General features: G+C 39.9%; 1 protein-coding gene and 1 non-coding gene across 5 annotated transcripts in view; one reads left to right on the plus strand and one right to left on the minus strand.

Annotated features, from left to right (window-relative positions):
• LOC133570863 (semaphorin-3F-like) overlaps positions 1 to 27,132 on the plus strand; it is a 112,780-nt gene that overhangs the window by 20,156 nt on the left and 65,492 nt on the right. The gene's annotated exons all lie outside the window — the stretch shown is intronic.
• On the minus strand, positions 12,240 to 12,311 carry trnae-uuc (transfer RNA glutamic acid (anticodon UUC)). The gene has a single exon. It is a non-coding gene; the product is annotated as a tRNA-Glu (tRNA).

Genomic DNA, 27,132 nt, shown 5'->3' on the forward strand with positions numbered 1-27,132 from the left:
AATAATGCACATTCCTTTGTGTGCTTATCAATAAAAAATGGAACAACCTCAAGTTTTTTTTCACCTGTAATTTAAAAATCGGTTTACGTATCTGGAAAACTAAATTCCAACATTCAGGGAGGGCAGAATAAATCAATAAAGCAGGGGCATACAAAGTGCTACATTATAGTAAAAAAATAGAAGCAAATCATTTTAATATCCATCCATCCATCCATTTTCTACCGCTTGTCCCTTTCGGAGTCGCGGGGGGTGCTGCAGCTTATCTCAGCTGCATGCGGTCGGTAGGCGGGGTACACCCTGGACAAGTCGCCAGCTCATCGCAGGGACAACAAAGAGACGGACAACATTCACACTCACATTCACACACTAGGGCCAATTTAGTGTTGCCAATCAACCTATCCCCAGGTGCATGTTTTTGGAGGTGGGAGGAAGCCGGAGTACCCGGAGGGAACCCACGCAGTCACGGGGAGAACATGCAAACTCCACACAGAAAGATCCCGAGCCCGGGATTAAACTCAGGACCTTCGTATTGTGAGGCACATGCACTAACCCCTGTTCCACCCTGCTGCCCTCAAATCGATAATAACTAATAACAGATTTGTTATTAAAATGTATGTATAACATTTGTTTGACCTTTTTAAAAAAGATATATGCATCTTCGTCGACTATGCAAATTATATGATGACATCATTTTGACACCGCCCCGGCCACACTCCTAGCCACGCCCACACCTCCACAAGTATATTGGCAATCTGTGGAAAACACTGACTACTCCTACTTAGGGGTGTAACGGTACGTGTATTTGTATTGAACCGTTTTGGTACGGGGGTTTCGGTTCGGTGCGAGTTTCCACACGGACATATTAAGTAGCGTACTGCACGTTGTGTAAACAATACTCAAAATGCCGGACATTTGAGGCATTTAAGAAACTCCGCCTGGACAACCCCGCAAAAGAGGACATGTCCGGTGTAAAGAGGACGTATGGTCAGTCTATCCTATCCCGGTCACTGCTAGCATGCTAGCAGCGATCGGTTTCACCGGACATGTCCTCTTTTGCTAGCATGCTAGCAGCGACCGGGCTAGGATAGACTGACCATACGTCCTCTTTACACCGGACATGTCCTCTTTAAATGCCTCAAATGTCGGGCATTTTGAGTTATGGTTGCGTGTATTAACAATGTACGTTCAGGGTTAAGAAGGGGTTAAAAACAAAACAAATTGTGCGTGCAGCAGCATTCATGAGGGAGGGGCAGAGACAAATTGATTCTCACAATATACTATTTGGTATACAAATTAGAATAAAACCTTTTCAAAACAGATTACAGAACATCAGCAAGTAAGCATCAAGATGGCCTTAAAACATATTTAAAAAAATGTAATTATTGAATAGATTGAGTCATAATATTGTGTATTGAGCAATAATATCATATATGTGCTGTACCGTGAATGATTTTTTCCGGCACCCCTAATATGCAATGTACAAAATGTATGCAGTATGCAACTGGGCCAACACAAATTTTCATTTCTGTGAGTGTATATCACTATTTTAATTTGAAGATATTATTCATAAGATAATTGCTTGCCAGTAGATTGCATTGTTTATGTTTCATTTAAACTAATAATTAAACACAAAAGCTAAGCAGTTACTGTATTCAAAATAAACCAAACCGGGACCTTAAAGCTAAGCTACATATCAAAGCCTGATTACATCCCTAATATCTAGATACCTATTTATTTCTACCTACATATATCTACACCACAGACCGTTGAAAGACTTTGACTTGGTTGCCATGGCAGCATCTACCTGTCAGTACTCACAAATTCGAGAGACAATGTCTGCACGTAAGAGATGTGGGATGTAATCACATGGCTCTTATTTCCCCTGGCGTCCGCTTCTTCACACAGAAAGTCCCGTGGCGGTGCTGGCGAGCAACATTCCATCATAACAATTGCGTTTATTACACGGAGGCGATTTGTTGTGAAACTGCTGTAAAAGGTTTTTCTGCGAGAATGTGTGAAATTAGTTCTTTTTATTCAACCCAAGTGGACAAACTGGCCAGATGTTTTTTTGAGAGGTTGGGGATCCTCAGGGGAGGCGAAGCTTGGGCTGAAATTAAGTGGACAGCGGGTCAAGGGCACCACTCTACTTGTTTACTCAGACAGCTATTATTCATTATCATTTGTCTGTCAGTGTTGGGGTCTTGTTTCTGCAGTGCCATTGACCTTTGTGAACACTCGGATTAAAACCTACATTGGAATATGTGTGCTTGTATGTTTGCACCCTGAATCATTATAACACTCTAGTATCAATTCAAGGTCCAATATTAGAGCATTTTGACTATTTAAATACACATCACAGATCTCATAATAGTGTGTTTAAGCCTTGTACTTGGTTGTGCTTTGGATTGGACCCCAGGATGCAGAGACAGAGGGCAAAGGGGCAGAAAATAAAGTATTTAATAATTGCTCACATAGCATAGAAAGGTCTAAACACAAATTACAAAAAACATGATTGGTATCATTCAATCAATCAATCAATCAATCAATCAAAGTTTACTTATGTAGCCCTTAATCACAAATGTGAAAAGGGCTGCACAAGCCACAACGACATCCTCAGCTCAGATCCCACATCAGGGCAAGAAAAAACTCAACCCAATGTGAACAACGAGAAACCTTGGAAGGGACCGCAGATGTGGGGACAGCATTGGTGGTGGACAAAATGGGACAAATTTGTGCCATATTACGGAGATGAAAAAAGGCTGATTTACTAACACTCTTAATGTGTGATTCAAATGAGAGAGTTGGGTCAAAGATAATATCAAGATTCTTTACCGAGTCGCTTTGTGTAATTGTTTTCTTGTCAAATGTTAAGGTGGTATTATTAAATAGGTGTCGGTGTCTAGCAGGACTGACAATCAGCATTTCTGTTTTCTTAGCATTAAGATGCAAAAAGTTGCTGGACAGCCATTGTTTAATGTCATTTAGACACGCCTCCAGCTGACTACAATCTGCCGTGTTGGTCAGTTTAAGGGGCATGTAAAGTTGGGTGTCATCAGCATAACAGTGCAAGCTGACACCGTATTTGCATATGCAGGGCCAAGAACAGGACTCTGTGGAACGTTACCTTAGCATACTCAGAGGTCACATTGTTATGGGAGACGCACTGCATCCTAAGATAGGCGTTAAACCAAGAAAAGTCTGACATGCCAATACGTGTTTTGATATGTTCTAAAATAATGTTATGATTGACGGTATTGAAAGCAGCACTTAGATCAAGTAGCAGCAACATAGATCATGCATCAGCATCCATAGTTAGCAATAGATCATTAGTCATTTTACAAGGGTTGTCTCCGTAGAATAATTTGCCCTGAAACAGGACTGAAAGGGTTCACAGAGATTGTTAGACGCTAAGTGTTCATTTAGCTGCCGTGCAACAATTTTTCGAGGATTTTCGAGATAAAGGGAAGGTGGGACACCGGCCAGTAGTTTAAAATGAAGCAAGTGGCGTTAACACTAAGAGGTGGTGCAAACACTTGGCAAAAAATTGCATAAAGATGGACGGAAGTATGTGGAAGTACAAGCAGTGTCAGGTAAGAATTGTTGTATGTGGAATATAGTGAAATAAAGTGAAAAAAAAACCCTATTTCATGATCATCAGCAGGTGTGCCCTGCTGCTCTGTCTATAAACAGTGAGAAATAAGGACCAAAATAAAAGCACTAAACAGGAAATGCGGGTATTAGCAAACATTATCAACAATAAAAGCATGTCTGTCATGCAGAGCAAGAAGTACTATTGGGTTTGTGTGTTTGCAGCTTTAATGCAAATGAGCCATGTTTGTCTAACAAGGTGTGTTTCCAAGAAGCACTTGATGCACTTTAAATAAATACACTGCAGCTCTCCACTAACAACAAACAAAATAGTTTTACTGTATATCAGTGATTTACAAACTGTTGTACGCGGCCACCATCTTGTGGTAGGCCAAAGAATCCATTAATTAAATAGTCACAGTGTTACTGTTCAAACTGTGTGTAATGCTACAGTGGCCGAAAATATTAAATATACTTGTTAAATAAAACCTCTGCCTTGTTTTTATGAATACTGTATTTTAATGTTGGTTAATATGGTGGTACTTCGAGAGCCAAGTATTTTTTTGAGGTGGTATTTGGTGAAAAAAGTTTGAGAATCACTGCTGTATGTCATATAACCAAAATTATCACGTTTGTTGTTATCATTACGGTATTATTGAATGTGCTCAAAAAGTACTCATACACACTTACAATCAAGTTTTATTTAAAAATAAATTAAAGACTATAAATATTTACCCATATAATTACTTTCTTCGCAGAAGAAATATGTTATGATAATTGTATTTGAGTGTTTAAATATGTTTATCTTCTTCCGTATTGATTTGTAAAATTTGTAGTATTTTTCTAAAGAAAAAAAAAACATGTTTTGGGTGCGTCATGTCCAGTTTATGCGACGTAACGCAAATTCACTTCTTGATGTCATATTGCGTTGAGCATCGACCGATATTTGCAGTGTTGCCAACTTGGTGACTTTGTCGGTCGCTAAATCTGGCAACTTTCATCTTTCATCAAATCATCTTGGTGACTTTTTGTAATCAACTACTAGCTGAAAAAAAATAGTGGTGACATTCGACTTCAAAATTATTATTTAATAGTTTACATTTTTAAAAGACCAACTATTATACTTTTGGAGAGGGTGGGGTTTGGAGGGTTTCATTTGCTGTCTTAAAGAGAATGCCCCCACACAAACTGTTTGCAGACACACTCAAAAAATATGTTATAAATGTGACTGTGGAGCAAAATTGACACAAACATGTCCAATACATATTATATATGCCACAAAGAAGTGTGGTAAGTAAAGCTTACAATAATCACAGGTTTCCTTTAGGAGTGGGGCAGGAGGACAGAAATGTTAGCATAATGTTAACTTTAGTCACAGAAACCCAAGACTTGAGATGCTTTATGATACTTTATCAAAACAGGCTTGAGGGACATATTTACTGTTAGAGCATCATTAAAAAGTCAATTTTGCATAAGAAGACACCTAAACTTTAATTATCTTCAACATTTTCAGTTAGAACTCCACTTTTGGCGTTAGGATTCAGGTCTTTTTGGAATAATATTCATCAAGCCCGCTGCTGAAGTCAAACGGCGCATCTGCTCATTGAATCAAATGGTTTTAAGTGTGCTTGCGTCAAATGAGTTATGCGTCTCTGGTCTTTTGGTCAGGCAATAAAAGCAATTTGAAAGGATCATCATGAGAATTGGGAATGTTTGGTGTGGATACAATAACAAATGAGAATAAAACATTGTATGATGGCTTAATTTAGAAGTTACAACCACCTGTTGAGTGTTAATTTCAGCTTCTGTTGCCATCTTGCAGTGAACAGGCAGGCTTGATGTCTACGGTATAGGCTAAACCTGAAGAACATATTAGCCAATCAAATAGAAGGTGTGCTTAGTTTTTCTTGGAACCATCTTGAGCATTATTTAGCGTTTTCCTCTAAGACAGTTGTTCTCAAACTTTTTTCACCAAGCAACCACCTTAGAAAACATTTGCCGTTCCAAGTACCACCATAATGACAATAAAATACAGTCGCGTAGTACACCTAAATATTCATCAGAAACAAGGCAGAGGTTTTTATTTAACAAATATATATATATATATATATATATATATATATATATATATATATATATATTTATTTTTTATAAATTTTTTTGGCCACTGTAACAATACACACGGTTTGAACAGTAACACTGTTTGAATATTAAGGGATTCTTTGGCGTACCACTAGTGGTACACGTACCGAAGTTTGAGAATCACTGGCCTAAGACAGAAAAACAGCCAACTGAAAACCCACTAGAGAACATGTAGGTCATCTGTGACAACAGGTGTGTGTGAAGAACGATAGCAATGCTGCCACAGTGTCGACTATTGTTGGCATCTGTCTAAGTTAGAGATTTAATGTAGCTGGGCTTGACACTTGACTAAGACAGCAACACGACCTTTATCACTTTCATGACTGCAAAAAAGACACTCTTCTGTCTTCTGGCAACACTTTGCCTTCCTGTGAAATATGTAAGCCAGATGTGTTCCAAGTGTGTCCTGGGGGGCATTTGGGGAACATTATGGGCCGTTGCACATTGTAGAAGTAAAATAAACAACAGTAAACAGTAAAAATACAACAAAAAGGCATACCATAATGAGGAAAAAACTCAAATGTTATTATCAATATATTAAATATGAAATAATAAATATTGAGAAAATATTAGGAACACGCCATTGTCATTGTTTTTTAGAAATTTAAATACATGACTGTTATATTTGAGGATGCACGATACCAATAACTTACTGATATAACAAGATTAAAATTTCAAATCACAGTTGTTTGAAATGGTCACGGTTATGGATATTATCACAGTTTTTTTTAATTTGTTCAAATAGTATTTATACACACTAAAATTGTTAAACTAAGTTTTATTTAAAATGAATAACGAGACACACAATATATTTTCCATGGCAGAAGAAACATTAAACATTATTCTGGCTTCTTAAGAGCCATTTTGTTATTATTTGAGTGTTTAAATATATTTATCTTCTTCCCTTTTAATTTAGTTTTAGTTTTAGCGTCTTTCTTAATGTTGAAGTAGAAACGAGGGTTGCACGGGTTCCCTTACGGTTGTTGACACCTCCATATATAGACCAATCACTGGCTGTAGTTTCTTTGTGCACAATTAACTATCTTAGTAGTTCAGACGTTTTTAAACAAGTTTAGATTGAGGTATGACTTTGGTAATGAAAAAAAGACATTAATGTGGCTTGTGATAATTTAAGATAGCGAGTGAATAGTGAACGAGCATGCTTCTCCATGAAATGAGCAGTATCCTATATTCTTAAAATCGGATCAACATTTATCGTATACACCTAGTTGTTTAAAATAATATCTTTAAGCACAGTATTGTTAGTTTTGATATACTGGGAGGTTATAGAACACTGATGTGCTTTTTTGAATGTATAGTTACCTCTTGGCAGTTGATGTTGAAGATGTTGACGCACAATGATCTTAGATACTCTACGCTTTCAAACACTTTTTAATGAACTAGTGAATTTAAAAGTACATGGATTCATTTTTTTTTCGTGGTATCAAATATGTATTGAGAATCGTGGGATGTCATAGGTGTTGGCTACTGAAATTCTGGTATATCGTGACAATCCTAGAATAAGGGTGAATCTTTTGTCAGATTTCTAAGTCTTTGTGTGCAGCTGTTCAGGAGTAGAAGAGGTATCTTCTGCAAACAAATCCAACAAGTAGAAGGTTCAGAAGCCTGCTGGAGTGAATTGTGGTTAACCTTTGAGGGTCCACTGAACTGTTGGTGCTTCACATGTTAAGTTTTTTTAAAAGAAACATGATCATATATGGTTGTTGGCAAACATTTAGCTGTATCTTTGTGTCGTTTTGAACAAATCCAAGGTGGAACATCCTCAAGGAGCAGATGGTGTTCAAGTTCCAAAGGCTTGCTGTACTCCCTATGGATAACCATGATGATGAAGAGGTAGACGTCATCATACAGGAGTACACCATAAATAGATAGAAGTGGGAGAGGAGAGATGAAGGCGGTCAGAGAAGCACCAGAGGAAAATGTGAAGGATAACTAATGGACTTCAGGGCATCTGTGTCACTTTTGCTATCTCCTCCTGAGAGAAAATAGTTGCAGGGATTTTAGAAGGAGTGTGGGTGTACGTGGGAACGCTTCAGACAAATGATATGTCTGTTTCCTATTAGCTGTTTTGGGTGTAGATGGCTTACCTCAGTTTTTGACAACTTGGACTCCTGCCACAGCTCCTCAGTGGCCCGTCAATCGCCTCGCTCTGCTCTATGCTCTACCGTTGATGCTTTGACACTTCATCTCGCTGCACAGGAAGCTGTTGGAAGGTGTTTGGCCCAGAGAGCAAAGCCACAAAGTAAGATTAAAAACTGCAAGAAATATTGTGCGTAACAGTGTGTGTTCCGGAGAGTCCCCAAAACACACCCTGCTTCATTTGGCTTCACATGAAGGCTTAATGTCCAAACACCAAGAGATTGTGCTAAATGTGTTTTTCATTATTTGCTTTACAAACTTTTATGGGAAGCCCCTCAATCCTAAATGAGATGTCAATGTTGATTTGAATGTTCTGGCAGAGGCTGGTTAACCTCAAATGCAGCATAAAATGTGTCTCAGGTGAGAGATGTTCAAAGTGCTGGATGAAGACCAGGATGCTGTCTATGTGGTTATGGGAGAAATGAGGCCTGACCATGATCCTGTTGGAGGCTGCAGAAGTGTTGTCTCACTATTGGATTAATATAAAAAGCTGTAACATTCCTGCTGCTGTCAAGAGGTGTAGTTCATGATGTAGCTGCAGTCCTCGCCCGCGTTGATACACACATTGTAATAGGTGAAAACTGAGCCACAACCGTCATATGGTAATGTCATTACCGCTAACACCTTCAATGTTTGAGGAGTCCATAAACTTGCTTCAATTGAATGCTATTGCATTAAAACTGCTGTGGTTTCTGTAAAGCGATGCCCATGTTTGAAGGCCGTGCCTCAGGGTGTGAACCCCCTGAACCCTGCTTGGACTGCAGGCGGAAGGGCAAAATGTGATAAAACTTGAGGTTACCAGGCTTTGCATTCAGGGTTCATGCACTGATGGGCACCGTGATAATGTTGCCTGTGAAAGGGAGGAGATGGCCTCTCATGCCTGGTCATTGTGGCCACTTTCATTGACTCCATGCCAAGATTTTATCCCTGCCTGCCCCGTTCACGCCCCGTTGCCTCCAAGCTTTGTTTGCCCGTCCTGTTCTCAGGAACCCTCTTTAGGTGTCCCTAATGGCATGTTGGCAACACAGGCCCGTGGCGTCTGTGGCGTATGTGTGCAAGCGCATGCATATGGATGAATGACGGAAGGGCCTACTGTGTTGCTGTTGTTATTGTTGTTGTTTGTGTCAACGCCTCACTCATCCCCATGAATGGACTGCATGGTCTCAATAGATGAGGGGAGTTTGTGTCGGTTGAGACCATCATTAATTTACTTCATTCATGCTGCCTGGGAATCAGAGGAGGAGTGGCCTGCAAGGCTGGCATTAGCACTCACAGCATCTCAGACTGTCCTGAGCACCTTTTTCTTCCTCACGTCTCTTACTTTTTCCGCTAAAACGTTTTCAACGCGCTTGAGGATGACGCATAACTTGCATGCTTCTTTTGAACATTATGGATGACCACCCAATGTCCTTCTAAGGGAAAGCTGGACCACTTTGCAGAACAAGTGTTTGATGTATCTGGTTTAATGTTGTCTGCTAAGAACCAGTGTCCACAGAAAAAAAAAAAGTCTTCTGACGTGGAGTGACAATACTCTTTTGATGTATAATCCAATTTAGCAACGCTTTGGAATACATTGAATTGTTCGGCTTTTGATTGTGCCAGCGTCAGTCACATACAGGATTGGTGCGGAGCATGAAATGTGGCTTTTCACCAACGTGTCTGGATTACACTGTCCTATTAAAGCATCTATGCATGATTAATTAGTCACAAAGCTTTGAAAGGCATTATAGCCAATTAGACTATGACACCAAGAGCAACTACTGGGCATATCAGAGCAGACATGTCAGTGCACTCAATTGTATAGCTTGTTTTTTTTCTTAATACATTGTCATTAATTAGGCATACAAATGCATTTAGCACAACCTTTTCCTTTATCCAATTATGTGACTTGGACCATAGAAGATTCTTTATCTCGATATCGGATCAAGGATTTGAAAAATAGGTATACCATCTAAAGAAACTGAGGCACTTTTAAGTCAGTCTTAAATAGTTTTGTTTTTAAAGAGGAACCACATGTAATGGCTGTACCCCTCTGGCAGAGATAAATATAAATATGTTATGGCATTCTTGAATCCTGAGATTTTCAACTAAATTGTTTTAAGGGCCACATTTTCAAAAAGTTAAGAACTATGGGGCTGGATTTCACACTTCACTATTATTCATAATATATTTGTATATTCCTAAAAACCAGTGTCCTTTGCAATGGAAATTACATTTTTCTCTATTCATTTTGTCAGAGTTACGAAATTTGGAAAAGAATAGTCTTCCATCAGGAGTGTTCTGCAGTTTTTAAGGACTTTGGGCAAAATATCTCATTGAAAATCGTCCATATGAGAGTGTTCTTACAAAAAATGTTGGTCTCTTCCAATATTTTTTAATTGAACTCATGGGCCGATCTGTTGCAATTCTCAGGTTGGATTTGCTGTTTAAATAGCCCTGCACTCGCCACCAACTACAATAATGGTGCAAACAAAAAATGACAGCGCAAGAAAAACAGAAACTTCCTATAAACAAGCTAAAGTGTCTCTGACCATAAATATAACTCAATCCATCACACCCCTTTCAGCTGCATTCCTTTTCAATCTACAAAGCATGGTATTGTATTGATTTAAATGGGAAAGTGGCCGCCACATAGACACGTCCTTTACATTGCTGGCTGTCGTAGCTACTTATATATCTATGTCTCTGACCATTTCCTGGGGAATTCAACACGATGATTACATGTAATTTCCCATTTATATTTACTTGAGGTCTACCATAGTTAAGGGTCATCATAACAAATTGAATCATGTGTCCCACAGCCTCACCCCAACTCTACCTCTAGTGGCCCCCAGGTAAATTGAGTTAGAGACCATCATCACTAATGGACAAACAATTGCTAAGTTTGGCCATTGTCCCTGCATTTTGCTTCCTGGCATCCATGTTTTTCCAAATAATCTTGCTCAAATTTTACACACATGTGCTTGTCAGCCCCCTAAACATGTGCACTAAATTTTGCGGTGAGTCGGCTATATAAAAATGGGACCCATTACCTCCCTGTTTGACACTCAGCATCAAGGGTTGGAATTGGGGGTTAAATCACCAAAAATGCTTCCTGGGCGTGGCCACCGCTGCTGCCCACTGCTCCCCTCACCTCCCAGGGGGTGAACAAGGGGATGGGTCAAATGCAGAGGACAAATTTCACCACACCTAGTGTGTGTGTGACAATCATTGGTACTTAAACTCCTTAAAGTTACAGCAGTGGTTGTTTTGAAGAGCTCATTGAGCTGTGTAAGAAATTTCATTTAAATCCAACTCACAGGGTCAAACGTTGGGGGTTTAATAACCGCACCACCATGAGGTGTATTTGTCAGAAAAGTAGCAACTTTGGCACAGCACTAGGGGTGAAAATGTTCACCTTTATGTGTGCAGCATTTCGGGACTACGCATATTGGTTTACACAAAAAATACCTCCAGACAGCATTAGTATGCTGAGCACAACACTGGCATTAAAGCAGGAGTTCAAAATATTCAGAGGCATAACAGTTCATTAGTTGATGGTTAAATGCCCCCATGAGTCTCGTTATTCTTCTTATGAAATAACAATTACTATTACAAAAAAAAAAAGCAATGTTTCCTTCTGGTTTTGTTGTGTTGTCAATTTGTTATTGATTGCCCTCAATGCTTATAATTTTGATTGATACTGTTATTTTATATCCATTTACGTGTGTGTACGACATAGTTACAGTGGCTGCCCGCTCCCTATCTATATTGTGACGAGAATGTTGTGAATGAGTCACCAAGCGCCCCATGTGATTCTACCCCGACCACTGGAAAAGTGATCTGACTGCAAACAGACCAACTCCAAGCAGGTAAACTGATTCTTGCTTTATAGTTGTCATGAATGGAAAACAGGACAACTATAAAAGAGGGTACAGCAGAAAAGATTCACAAAAACGTCTCTGCTTTAAGGCTGTGGATCATACTGTTTGTCTTATCAGTGCAAAGCGGATGGCTGAGCGCAGACTTATGAGAAGGTATGAAAGTTAAAGTTAAAGTTAAAGTTAAAGTACCAATGATTGTCACACACACACACTAGGTGTGGCGAGATTATTCTCTGCATTTGACCCATCACCCTTGATCACCCCCTGGGAGGTGAGGGGAGCAGTGGGCAGCAGCGGTGGCCGCGCCCGGGAATCATTTTTGGTGATTTAACCCCCAATTCCAACCCTTGATGCTGAGTGCCAAGCAGGGAGGTAATGGGTCCCATTTTTATAGTCTTTGGTATGACTCGGCCGGGATTTGAACTCACAACCTACCGATCTCAGGGCGGACACTCTAACCACTAGGCCACTGAGTAGGTGAGTAAGTTCCCATACCGGGAGTCGAACCCGGGCCGCCTGGGTGAAAACCAGGAATCCTAACCGCTAGACCATATGGGAGGAGTGAGATAAGAAGGTTTTAGACTCGGCGTGTCTACAATCGCTGGCCCTCTTCAAGAGAGTGCGAATGGTGGAACTGTGGCCAAGATCTGCCTTGGATGATACTTTTTTCCTCACTGCCGATAAGACTTATTTCCTTCCTCCCTCTTTCGCTTTATCTTGCTATCTGGCTCTCATTCCTCAATGAAAGCCACCATTTCCAGCTAATACTTAGTTGTTGTCATACTGACATGAGTGTCTCACAGCTGGGAGTGAGAACATGTTGCCTGGCTCAAGTGGATTGCACCAGAAGCCCTATGTTACCGCCTGTAAAATCACATCACCCTTAATAATATATTTGTTTATTGCATAGCCAGAATCAACAGGGGTCATGTGATCCAGATGTTTTCTTTTGTTGCGTTGTCTAATTGTGACAGATATTTTCTCATTCAGCAGACCTGCCCTTACTAATTAGAATTATCGTCTAATGCGGGTCTTTTGCAAACCTTTTTTTCCCCACCGGCCTAACACAGACTGACCCTTATGGTCACGGGTGAGAAAGAGGCCACTGGGTCGCAGGGTAGGATGTCCCATCTGTCCATCAAACTTGAAAGCCAGCAAATCAACAGGCAACTGGGAGGGGTGAGAATGTCAGTCAGCAAAGGGGAGCAAGTAAAAAATGGTGGATTACTGAGACCGACAGTAGATCTAAAGGTCTGTCAGCCTGTCAGTCAGCCCAGCCTTGGCGAGCTTGACTCTAATCGCCGGGCTGGGATGAGAGCGTGAGGCCTGTTGTTGAACAAACAATTCCCATGATGTATTAAAAAGATGTAATATCTTCCAGCACTCTTGATCTTTTGGGGTATTTGTCTCGCTTTCAAGGCAGACATTTAGCCTAGTGGAATGTGCACACTTGTTTCAGCCTGTAATTATTTTCTTTTTTTCACGTAAAGTGAAGCATTGATATTGCAATGGGATTAACTTGTGCAATGTTTTTGTAGTCACTTAGCATCGACACTTACTAGCCCACTTATGTGGAGATTGCATTTAACTGTTAAATTGTCTGCAGCGTGTTCTTACAGGAATTTAGCAGGCTTTTGCACACTGTAATCAATAAAAAGCTTACCTTTTTGAGGATGCTTGCGAAAACTTCTGTCATCAATGAAATAAAATTAACGACAGTGGAGGCTCCCAGCTGGCTCTTGGCTATGGAGGTGGGTGTTTGTGAAGTGCACGGTCCCCATAAACACAATTTCCCCAGACAAAAGCTCTTTCTCTTCACATAGACCGCATTACACTCACATTACGCAATTTTACCTTACTTTCTGTGCTTAATAGTAGATTCTGTTTTATTGGCAGATTCCATATGCGATTCCGTTAACACGGTTAACAAGTCATGGCTAACATTTATTTTGCTGCCCCCTGCAGTGCTATTAGCTACAAGTCCGATCATTCTGTTCACATTTAGGATTCTGCTTACTTCTCCACTTACTTGGAGTGGAAAAAGTTTGACTCTAAATGGCTCTTGTCACATTTTCGCCATGTTCGATCAAGTTAGTATATGCTCAGAGCTGATCAACTGTGATTGACATCAAATTCCCTCGATCATATAATCTCCCAGCCCTACTTGATCATATCAATCCACATTTTGTTTGATTAATGTGCAAAAGTTATCCAAGCATGGAATTGCAGCTCCACCCCTTTAAATGCATGCCCACTCCCACAACTGGGGAATCATCGCACGGCACTGGCCAAGGACCTCACTAAACTACCCAATCTCTGTTTATCTGCTTTAGCCTTTTTATTTGAGGTGGAAAAAGTTCCAAATGAGGTCTCTTTATTTGAGGGAATCCCAATTAGCTGTGCTCTTGAAAAAGTAAAAATAAAAAAATCTGATTCAACTATGAAAATCCTAAATTGAAAGCAGCCCTTGTCACCATGATTTAACAATAAATACCACAAAATTGTTGGACTTCTTAACCATGGAGAACTGATTGTATTCCGTATTCCTGGTCAAATGCATTCCAATCCCTACACCCCCCCAGCTGGAGCTCCCCTCAATTCACCTCCCACCACTATTCTCACCATCATCAACTCCATCATCGGCCGCTCTCCTGTTAAGAAAAGATGGATGTCTTGGCCACCCCCCACTACTTTGTCTCTGCACTCTTATCCTCACATTTTCTACTGCTTGGATGGACATACAAATCTGTTTTTCTCATCATACACTATATGCTGACCTGTATTTCTTTTCTTCCTTCGGTTCCCATCGAAGCGTTCCTGCTTTGGTCCATTGAAATAGTTTTAGTCTCTTTGGGTCTGTTTTCATGCTAATGTTAGTTATAGGCTGTTCCTTAAAGCTTGTCAATAAATGTGATGAAGAGACCACAGATGATACTAATCCAAATACCACAGTTTCTCAATGGTCCAATTGTAGAACAACAGGGCGACTGACATGCGCTGCTTTGGCAAAGGATTGTGTGTAAGCGTTGCAGGAGTCTGGTCTAATCAGGGGGAACAAAACACACATATGTAGTGTCGCTCTCGCTGAGGCCCTAAACAGCAAACATAATATTGTTCCTCGACTACTCCCGGGATCTTGTATGTTTTTCTTTGAGCGGACACTTGAGAGTTGATCGAAGGTTTTCGCTGGTTGATTTATTTTTTCTAGCCAAGCTTGTGTAGTAGATCTTAAAAGGCTGTAAAAGAGTTGCAGAGTTGCCCCAGGCCTCATTGATCTGTGGGTTGACCAATGCCCTGCTAATGGAATAGAAAGAGAGAGTTGTTATTGGATCTGTATGTTTACATGTCAGTCGACCATGATTTGTTGTGTCAGCAACTGGAACATGTATTGATATTCTATTGGGAACTTTCTCACACTGCAGTTGAGGCTGGTTATGCTTGTTTGTGTCTTTGTTGCTAAGTGTCTTCTCCACAGTACGTCAAGCAAAAAGACTGCCAGTGAAATGATCAGCTCCTCCCTGTAGACTCAGACAAGGATTCTTCATCTGAGCCCACGCCATGCTGCACCCAGCAGCTTAATTGTTGGGCATTATGTGCTTGTCATATGACATTAGCGCTCAAGGCTCGGCTCAGGACCTGTGCTGACACATACCTGGTCGGGGAGGGTGACCCTTCTTTGTTCGGCTGTACTGTGGGGTCAAGTGGGCGTGTGCAGTGATAGGCGGCGGGTATTATCTTGACCGCGTTGAGGCAGATGGGCTCCTGGCAGCGGCCCATTAGTGGCTTGTTTGGCAATTACTTCACAGATGCTGCTGACCTCTGAGCTCCTTTCGCTGCCCTGGATCTAGCCATTTGGGACCAAAGGGTGGGTTTATACATACATTAAAGACCTCTGAGAGACCTCTGGACTTCACTCCCAATACTGACAAAAACTTCTTAAAGAATACAAATTAAGCCATGTGGTGAATGTAACAATAGCCAGTAAGTGAGTTAATTTGGTGTGTTTATGCTATAAATGCTCTAATCAGAGCTGTGGCATTTAGATACCTAAAACACAAAGAGAACAGTGCGTAGAAGATAGCAGTAAAGTGGCTGTTATTTAAATGATATATGAAAATGTTTCTAACTTTTTAACAATGTGCAGTCAAAGTTGAACTGCACTTTTTGGGGAATTTTCGTTCACAATCCTTATGAAAAGATAAAAGTTTTTGTTTTTTTTTCATTCTAATTTGTAATAATCGTCTTTTTCTAAGTGGCGAGCAATGCAGCTAATTGGAGCCATCCATTCTGCTTTTAAATTACTTTGAAAATGCATCCAAAAACTGCCAATTTACGTTTTGTAACCCGCATAATAACCAAGCTGTAGCGACATTGTTATTGTAAGTGCGAACACTGTTTTTTCTAGCGTACTAACACATTGCCTTGTGACGGTTTTTGAGTTTATAATGCACAACACAGTGCGATAGGACACCAATCTGTACTGACTGAAAAACATGAACAATCATATTACAGTATCTGTAAAATATGAGCCCACATTTCATGTTTTTTTTGTACACAGCTTGCTGGAAAGTGTACGTAGTTATAAAAACAAGCATGATGTGCTTCATGTATCATGATCAATATTTTAGTGACTCTCTCGATGCACAGCCGTCCTCTTGGTCAAGCCGGCCGGGGAAGTTTTTTCAGGTTTATTTTGGAAATGCACACCGTATATAGCTTGGCTACAAGTTCCAAATTTTCACCGTCTTGTCACTTCGACCTCACTCTATCGGCTTTCGTCTGCTCCAACATTTCACCCTCTCTTTGAATCTTAAAAAAAAGACGTGTTTTCTTGAACAATATGCAAAATAAAAATATAAGTGCAGTTTCCCTTTAAAGAGAAAGTGGAAAAGAAAACCTTTCTCTCTTTGACCACTCTGTTTGGTATGAGCAACAAAGCCAAGGTTGTAGACGCTGAGCCGGCATTATTAGCTCTGATTAGTTACTTGTAAATAAAAGTATGACTGCGACAAGTGTGACTTTTACACCAAGAAGCAACATTTTAAAACTCATGTAGATGTCTAACATGCTGCTAGATGCTGACCACTCATGAGACCTCAAATGCAACTACTGTCATCTTGTGGAAGCAATAAAAACTACATATGGAGGTTGCCTACAGCCGCAGCTGTTAATGCCAATGTATTCTGACTTGAAGCTTTTGCTTTTATAGTTCACGCTAGGAGTGGAAGGGTTCACTAAACCCATGGTACGGATCTTGGTTTCGTGACACGGTTTCCGGTTCAGTTCGGTGTAAATTTTTGTTATTTTTAACTCATCAGAATACCTTATGTCCCAATAATCCCTTATTACCATCATTTGGTTCACAAGATCCAGATTAGGAACACAAATGTACTCAACTCCTTGCTTTAATTAAAGTATATTTCATTTAAACATTTCATTATAACTGTAGTGCAAACATTTACATAAATAAACCTATACATTAAATTCACACTAAAATAACATAAATAGCAGAAGTACGTAAAAGTTATAATAATACAGAAGTAATAAGTCATAGCCGTCTATGGCATTGAGATATGTTTCAGGAGATCAGAGTGAGTATGTGCCTTTGAAATGTAGTGCCTGTTGCCAGGTGATGTGTGATGTCAGCGAGGGAGAGAAGCATTAGCTCTGCGAGCATTGGCAGTCTGCGCCGTCATGGAAAGAACTGGAACTACAAGATGTTGCCGACGGCAGCCCCCGTTGAATGCATGTTGGTAGTGTCGTTAATAAATAGGTTGAACGGGTTTTGGTGGCTGTATGTCTCTTTGTCCACAAACGGGGTGTTGTGGGATTACATGATTGATCACAACATCAACAATTCATCGAATTGTTGTTCATTACTGAACCGTAGTAGTTGTTGTGTGACTGTCATAGTAGACCTCTACAGGCGCAGTTCCTCTACAGGACCCGATTAAATATCCCCTGTTTTCAGTGTCATGTGCACCCATGATCCATACAACACACAACCTCCAAACCATATCCAATGGAGCGTCCCTAATTTATCTCCATCTTGTGACCTGTAGTTAGTTAGTTAGCTAGCACGACAATGACTTGTGTGAACACCAGTTATTCATTGAACAATGATCGTCATCGTTGCTGGGAAGCATGAGTAAACATTAAGATGCGTCACAGTTTATGTTGTAGTATTTGGTCATTTTGTGATATGTTGTAATTTTATCGTTACATTCCCCTTTTTGGACTTTCTGCTGGTGTGGGAAGACTTTTAATTTTGAATGTCTTTATGCCTTTGTTTGTGGTCTGGGACACAGCCATGCTGGAACAGAAAAGGGTCTTCCCAACTGTTCTGAACTCCTTATTGATTTAAGACATGTCTAAATGCTTTTTTTCTGTTGCCAGGATTGACTGTTAGCTTTTAAAAGATGCACCCCCTCAAACTGTGGGGCGAATGCTAACTCAACTTTGTAAAATGTCAAATTAGTCATAATTTTTTTCCTGAAAGGTTCTAATTGAAAGTGATTATGTTGTCACATTGAGTCATTATTCCCTTCACATTAGGTCACATGAATATGAATGTTCTTACCAAGTTAAACACATAATCACTCCCCTCATCGCCCCGCCTGTTTCTCCCACCTGTGGCATGCCGGCCGGGCGCTAAAGAAAGGAGTGAGGGAACCCTCAGAGCAAGCGCACGTTATCTCACTGCGCTGGTATGCAGACCGGCTGGAAATGATAAGATCGGGCAAACCAAAGGAGAGGAAGCTTAAGGTAATAAATCAAAACATCATCAAGCATTCATTGAGAGGAAGAGGGAAGAGAGATGATACATGTATTTTATGTTTTGTTTTTTATTTTGGAGAAAGGTTTCCATAACATTTTCTAAAAAAGCTGCACACTGTTTTGAATATAGTATGACACATGATATGGTATATGGTATTGTGTACGATAATGTACACTATATTGCCAAAAGTATTTGGCCACCCATCCAAATGATCAGAATCAGGTGTCCTAATTATTTGGCCCAGCCACAGGTGTATAAAATCAAGCACTTAGGCATGGAGACTGTTTCTACAAACATTTGTGAAGGAGTGGGCCGCACTCAGGAGCTCAGTGATTTCCAGCGTGGAACTGTCATAGGATCCCACCTGTGCAACAAATCCAGTCGTAAAATTTCCTCGCTCCTAAATATTCCAAAGTCAACTGTCGGCTTTATCATAAGAAAATGGAAGAGTTTGGGAACAACAGCAACTCAGCCACAAAGTGGTAGGCCACCTAAACTGACAGAGAGGGGAAGTGCATAGTGCAAAGAGGTCGCCAACTTTCTGCACAGTCAGTTGCTACAGAGCTCCAAACTTCATGTGACCTTCCAATTAGTACAGTACGCAGAGAGCTTCATGGAATGGGTGTCCATCTAAGCCAAACATCACCAAGTCCAATGCTAAGCGTCTGATGCCGTGGTGTAAAGCACGTCGCCACTGGACTCTCGAGCAGTTGAGACGCGTTCTCTGGAGTGGTGAATCACACTTTTCCATCTGGCAATCTGGGTTTGGAGGTTGCCAGGAGAACGGTACATTTCGGACTGCAATGTGCCGAGTGTGAAATTTAGTGGAAGAGGAATTATGGTGTGGGGTTGTTTTTCAGGAGTTGAGCTTAGTCCCTTTGCTCCAGTGAAAGGAACTTTGAATGCTCCAGGATACCAAAACATTTTGGACAATTCTATGCTCCCAACCTTGTGGGAACAGTTTGGAGCGGGCCCCTTCCTCTTCCAATATAACTGTGCACCAGTGCACAAAGCAAGGTCCATAAAGACATGGATGACAGAGTCTGGTGTGGATGAACTTGACTGGCCTGCACAGAGTTCTGACCTGAACCCGATTAGAACACCTTAGGGATGAATTAGAATGGAGACTGAGAGCCAAGCCTTCTCGACCAACATCAGAGTGTGACCTCACCAATGCGCTTTTGGAAGAATGGTCGAAAATTCCTATAAATACACTCTGCAACCTTGTGGACAGCCTTTCCAGAAGAGTTGAAGCTGTAATAGCTGCAAAAGGTGGACCCACATCATATTGAACCCTATGGGTTAGGAATGGGATGGCACTTCAAGTTCATATGTAGTCAAGGCAGGTGGCCAAATACTTTTGGCGATATAGTGTTTATGGTATGGTATAGAGTATGATATATGGTATTGTATATCACATAATGTGATATGTGACATTATATATAGTATAATATTAGATATGGCATAGTATACAGCATGGTTTATGATATGGTATGGTATATGGTGTGCAAGTCTGGTGGAAATGCTCCTACCAGTCAGAGGTAAAACAGGAAAAAGATTAATAATGTTCAGCTAACACTTACAATATTATTCTCTTCACTCATTACTAGAGGTGGGGGAAAATAATCGTTTTTTAGATGCATCGCGATTCGGACATGGCCAATTGTAAAATTGATTCGGAAACGTCCAAAAGTGGATTATTTATTTATTGTAAATAAAGTAATGCATACATTTCTAAAATGCGTAACAAAGAAGTGCGTCCCCGGGACACTATGCGAGCAGACAAGCTGCACAGCGTAAACAAACATGGCCGCCTTACCGAGATATTCAACCAGATCCTTCCACCCTAAAAGCTGGCGTGTGGAAACATTTCGGCTTTTACAACGTCGATGGCCAAAAAGAACTGAACAATAGTCACGGTTAGTGTTGTCCTGATACCAATATTTTGGTACCGGTACCAAAATGTATTTTGATACATTTCGGTACTTTTCTGAATAAAGGCGACCACAAAAAATTGCATTATTGGCTTTATTTTGATAAAAAATCTTACGGTACATTAAACATATGTTTCTTATTGCAAGTTTGTCCTTAAATAAAATAGTGAACATATAGGACAACTTATCTTTTATTAGTAAGTATGCAAACGAAGGCTCCTAATTTAGCTGCTGACATATGCAGTAACATATTGTGTCATTTTGCATTCTATTATTTTCTCAAAATTATTAAGGACAAGTGGTAGAAAATGAATTATTAATCTACTTATTCATTTACTGTTAATATCTGCTTACTTTCTCTGTCAACATGTTCTATCTACACTTCTGTTAAAATGTAATAAACACTTGTTCTTCTGTTGTTTGGATGCTTTACATTAGTTTTGGATGATACCACACATTTGGGTATCAATCTGATACTCATGTGTCCAGGGACATATTTCTTGAGTTCATAAACATCATATACATTTTTTAAAAACGAAAGAAGATTTTGTGATGCTAAAAAAATATTGATGTAATCATAGTAGTATCAACTAGATATGCTCCTTTACTTGGTATCATTGCAATGGATGTTAGGTGTAGATCCACCCTTGGGGTTTGTTTACATTGTGACGCCGGTGAGCTACGGTGTGTAGTGAAGCATGTTTAGCTATTCCTCGTCCTGCAGGGATGATACTTGTAAGAAGCTTACTTTATTTGTCGTCATGGAGGCGAGGATTAGGGATTTAGAAGTAGCTACAACACTGCAGACCGCAGCTGGACGTTCGCCACTAGCTAGCTAGCCATGTCTTAAAGCACCTCTTCCTGAGGGCGTTTCAGTGTTATAGCTTCACCTTTATCTTTAGTTTTTAAGCCAAAATGCGTCCGTTCTCACTTTTCTGTTTAAAGTCTGTGTCTGCTTGTAAGTACTCCGTGATTGTGCGCTGCCGAACATTCTCCTCTGCTCGTAAACCAGCAATGACACAACGTGACAACGACGGGGGGGCGGGGGACCGGTACATTTTAGAGGTGGTATAGTACTGATTATGATTCGTTAGTATCGCGGTAGTGTTCTAATACCGGCATACCGTACAACCCTAGTCACGGTATTTGCAAGTTGTGTTGCAGTATGATCAAATATTCCAGCAACACAATATGAGGACCCGGCATCTGACTAGATGGTGGAAGCAGACGGATATATAGCAACAGGCTACCAGTTGCAACAAACAATCGAGGAAGCAATTTAAAAGATGCCACCCTCATCTGAAAATGTAAAGACAATAAAGGCTATCGCAAAGTTATATGCTAAAAATGTCCATCCTTATTCTGTCGTGAATAATAAGGGATTTAGAGCACTGCTTCGCACAACGGAGCCCAGATACACCATCCCATCCTGACTCTCTGTACTACTAACCTGTTCATGTTTGTTTGTATTTAGCCAGTAAAGCACTTTATAAGTGATTCTGTGCCAGGTGTTTAGTCTGAAGTTAATATTTTGTAAGGTCCACATTTGTTGTAATTTGAAAAGGCACTACAACTGTAGGTACAATATTACATTTTTAAGGAGGGTTGTTAATGCTGAGCTGCTGATCCAAATAACTATTTAATTTGTATCTATGGAAAACCTATTAATGTTTATTTTCGTATTCAAGCAGAAAACCAATTTTTGAACTGTTGGTTTTGAAGTTCATGTTTTGTAAATGCAGCGTTTTTGTGCTCTATTATTTTAGGGCACTTTTGTTCCAGTTCTGAACACATTTCCATTAATCTGTGTAATTGAAATAATTCAACTGTTGCGTATTACAAATGCAATGTTTTTAAAAGTTGCAACTGGTTATGAATGCTTATTTAGTGAAACAAAATGTAAAACTGTGTCAATATATATAAATGATCTAATCAATCAATCAATCAATCAAAATGTATTTATATAGCCCTTAATCACAAGTGTCTCAAAGGGCTGCACAAGCCACAACGACATCCTCGGCTCAGATCCCACATCAGGGAAAGAAAAAAACTCAACCCAATGGGATACAATGAGAAACCTTGGAGGACACCGCAGATGTGGGGATCCCCCCCCCCCCCCCCCCCCTCTTTTGCTCAGTTTGGCACATTTGATATAAAACCTGACAAAAAATGTTTGAATGTTTAATGATAATACATTATTTCACCTTTTTATTTTTTAAATGTAGTTAAATACATCTTCCACTAATGTCTTTACTGATATTTATGTTGCTATTTTTAAGACCTGTGTTTTTATTAGGCGCATGGCTACTCAGTTGTGTACTTTTATAAGTACCGACGTAATTCGGTCAGTGGTACCGAGTGAAGTAAAAACAAAGGTACAATTTTTTGACACTTTTGTTACACTTCATGTCATTTCTGGCTCAAACATTTGGCAGGAAAACTTTTATTTGTAGCAGACTGCCTCAAAGTAATGTTGTAATTTTCATTGGCAACAAAGCACACAAAAGTAAGGCTCCACTTTTCAAAGCTCGATGATAATTGCATTGCATATGCCACATATTTGCTACTGATTAGAATTTGCATTTTTACATGCCGATGACAACACCTACACATTTGTTAATGAAAACTGCAACTAAGATGCACATTACAATCAAACATCTGGTGTGTAATGAGTACAATCCTTACAGGATAAACACTTTGTAGGACTCAACAAAAGACAAGGCTGGCAAATTCAACTTAATGGTAGAAACTACTTTCTGACTACAGCAACACACCAAGGACAAACTGAAATGAATGCATACTTGCAAATAATACTCAGAAGTAACAAAATGCAACAACTGGACAGCACATTTATTATTATCACTGTTAAATGTCACATTTAAAAAAAATACTTTATTATTAAACAAATTAACATTTATTACCACATGAACACACACAAACGTACTGAAAATTTGTACTGTTGAGTGCCGGTATCGATTCCTAGGTACCAATCGTGAATTGGTACCGTATCGGTTCAAAAGTGTAAGGTAACCATCCCTAGTTTTTTTTTTATTTTTTTTTTTTTTAGAAAATCAGGTAAAGCATAAACAAGCTATGATATAGCTTTGACCCATTCCTACAAATAGAAGCATAAAACAGAAACTTACATTGTTCTTGGTGGAGGTATTAAGGACCATTGGTACGCCAACGGGCTACGAATATTTTGCAGTGGGTTGATATCAGAGCCGTGGGGGACAGCGCACCGCTACTGTACCCTTGCTGTTGTCAATGTCGGTTTAAATGTCTGTCTTATGTGTCGAAAATAATTTACCTCTTTTCTTCCCTCCTCGAAACTGGCAGCTGTGGTCCCAATCAGTATTTGTGTGTGTATTGGCACACAATAAAGTATTTTCCCCTCCGTCTTTTTGTGATTAGAATACGTTTCCTACTCCTCCAGGAGCAGTTGAGGGGGGCTCTACTTTTGCAATTGGCCGACCAGGGCTCTCTCTTGTCTGCTTTGATGAATGGATGTTCTTACGTTGCCTGTCAAACTCTTCACCGTGTGGGACTCCTACTCACGATGTGTGTGTTGTAGGTGAAAAATGACCACAGGGAGTTTGGTAGAATGTCAGAGTGGTGTAGAGGTGTTTTTTTGTCCCTGGTGGACCTTGAGTCAACACCTGCTCTTAATGGTGTGCTAAATTTACCTCCTAATTACCTCCATGTCATTGCCTCCAGCTAGCAACACACCAAGCATGAACTTGTTGGACAAGAAACAAGAGGCTTAAAATTAGATGGAGAAATTGATTTATTGACAGCTCAGTTCTGTCTGGGACTAACATCACTGAGCCGGCATGAAGAGGTTCATCTAAGGGAGCATTGTGCGTCTGGGAGTGTGTTAGCACAGCTGACAGAGAAGAAGAGTATTTGTTGGAAGTGCAAGGTCAGAGGTCACCTTGGGAAAGAAGGATTTTCACTCTTTCAAACCAGCTTTGTGTCATCATTCAGCCCTTCCTTATAATCCCTTTAACCTGCAGTTGTCACCACCGCGCTGCGTCGTCACGCCGAACAGCACGGCTGCGAGGGACAACTCAGTTATGACAACAAACAACGCAGCGCCTCTTTTTGTAGCAGCTTGCAGCGTATCTGCATGGCAGCACATGTAAACACGGGTCCAGACGGCACTGCCGAGTACAACATTTTATACACAAATAGTGGGAGCAGCGAATGCTCTGAGAATAATGTCGCAAACAAGTAAAGCTTTTATTTTCCTGAATGCCAAAAATGCCATGCTTGGACAATCAATCAATCAACACTATATTTATAAAGCACTTTTCATACACAGGCAAGTTGCAACACAAAATGCATCTTTAAAGTCGTTACACCAGTTTGAAAGAAAAAAAGTAAACACACACTATTGACAATAACAAAACACGAGAATTGAGGAAAACGACCTTCGTCCACACTGGAGAATACCTAAAAATAAACATTTTAATGACTATCAAAATAATATTAAATATATTTAAAATATATATATACTATACAATGTAATAACATAACAGAATAACAATTAAGAACCTAAGAAGTAAAATGTTCATTACAATCCAGATTGAAGATGTGCCTTTTAATCTTTTTTTTTATAAATATCTACAGCCTCTGCAGTCATAATGCTCTCTGACAGGGTTTTGTAATAATTGTTGATTATCATTTTTGGGGAGACCAGAGAGCTGAGGTGCTACTGTACAAGCGCAATCAAATCCATTTTGTTGATAATCTTTGAAATATCAAAGACAAATCAGCACCATCCACGTTCTATTTATCATATCAAAAATAATTAAGAATCTAAAATCATTATTATATATCATTGTAATGAAATAATATTATATAGCTATATATTTTTTTTACGTAAATAGGAAGAAATATTTCAAATAATAATTTAATGGGATGAGAGGGACAAGCAGTAGAAAATGGATGGATTAATGGACTTTCAATGTTTGTTTGGTGATCTAAAGTTGAATGATGTATGAAAAAAGTTTAAATCAATAATGAAGACAACAATGAACAATAAAGATTTAACGTACAAATACATTTTTGGGTCGTCATTTTTTGGGCGGTCCAGGGGTTTAGTCATTTCAAGTATTATCATGACCACACTGCTTTCTCCGTGACCGGGAAATAATCCTGATTATACACAAGTGTGTTAGAGGGCTAGGATGAGCTTTTAGCCCAGACCTCTCGGGAACTTTAACCTTTCACCTGTAACCCTGCGGATAAGTTGATTGGCAACACTAAATTGGCCCTAGTGTGTGGATGTGAGTGTGAATGTTGTCTGTCTATCTGTGTTGGCCCTGCGATGAGGTGGCGACTTGTCCAGGGTGTACCCTGCCTTCCGCCCGATTGTAGCTGAGATAGGCTCCAGCGCCCCCTGCGACCCCAAAGGGAATAAGCGGTAGAAAATGGATGGATGGATGGATGGATTTTCTTTATGCATTTAATCCTCTGTGTCACTTACACAAAGCTGCATTTTTTTATTCTGATAGCAAGTGAAAGCCCAAATAAATGACCTTCTCTCCACCTGAAGCGTGCATGAGATCCTGCAGTCTCTTGAGCTTTTAATTAACATTTGCTGTCATCTGAAACAGCAGATATGGATTTTTGTTATCTCTTCATTTTGCTGATGAAGTCACCTCACTCTTTAAATCAATATTTATCCTCCAGCCGTGCAAGCAGGAAGGTGTCTGTGATTTGATGCGGGGGCTCAGAGAACTCTATTTCTATATGCGCGTGCACACACACACACACACACACACACACACACACACACACACATACACACATACACAGCATCTGAGCGACAGCATCCGGAAGCTTTGAGATAACGTGTAATCTGGTTGCAATAATTTCTGCTTGACAGGAGCAGGTAAGTGACAATCCGCTCCTGTGACGCAACTGAGTCAATACAGCCGACCCGGCATGGGTAGTGACGGAGTGATTATGAGGCCGCAATGCAAAGCTGAGGCAGGTCTCTTTTTCTAGCCCAAGTATTGCTCCAATAATACACTGAGCTTTCAATGCACAACTTGAAATTTAAGCTAATATGACTTTTTAAAGTATCTTCATAGAAGAAATAGACACTTTTCTCTTCCCCAAAATAGAGACAGCGTTAAATATCAGATTAAAGGGACTGTTTGCAACATTTACACAGATGTCTAGGGGGCGCTAACTTTCCAGTGTATTTTACACAGTTTATGCTGCCCTCTTACGCTTCTCGGACGTAATGACATACGTATGTAACACATGCACGCGTATTAGCTTTGCGTGTTGTTAGCTAATAATAGAGATTTTGAGTTAGTGTTAGCTGTCATTGAATGTATATTCTATCATTACTACAACATGACTGCAAATTGTTCGTTGCTTCTCTTGGACTGCTTTTGTATGTGTGCACGTGCTCCCTGCGTGTACGTGTTGATGAGACAGGGTGAGTGACTGCCGTAAAAGCCAATCATTTTATTCGGGCCGGTATATATTTTTACTACACAAACATGATAATTGTGAAAAATATAGACCGTTTTAACACAAATGTGCTATGTTAAACCTAGAGGTGGGAATCTTTGGGCGCCTCACGATTCAATTACGATTTAGGAGCAACGATTCGATTAAAAAATCGATTATTGATGCATCTTTAATT

Source organism: Nerophis lumbriciformis, linkage group LG28 (genome assembly GCF_033978685.3).
Source record: "Nerophis lumbriciformis linkage group LG28, RoL_Nlum_v2.1, whole genome shotgun sequence".
NCBI lineage: Eukaryota > Metazoa > Chordata > Actinopteri > Syngnathiformes > Syngnathidae > Nerophis > Nerophis lumbriciformis.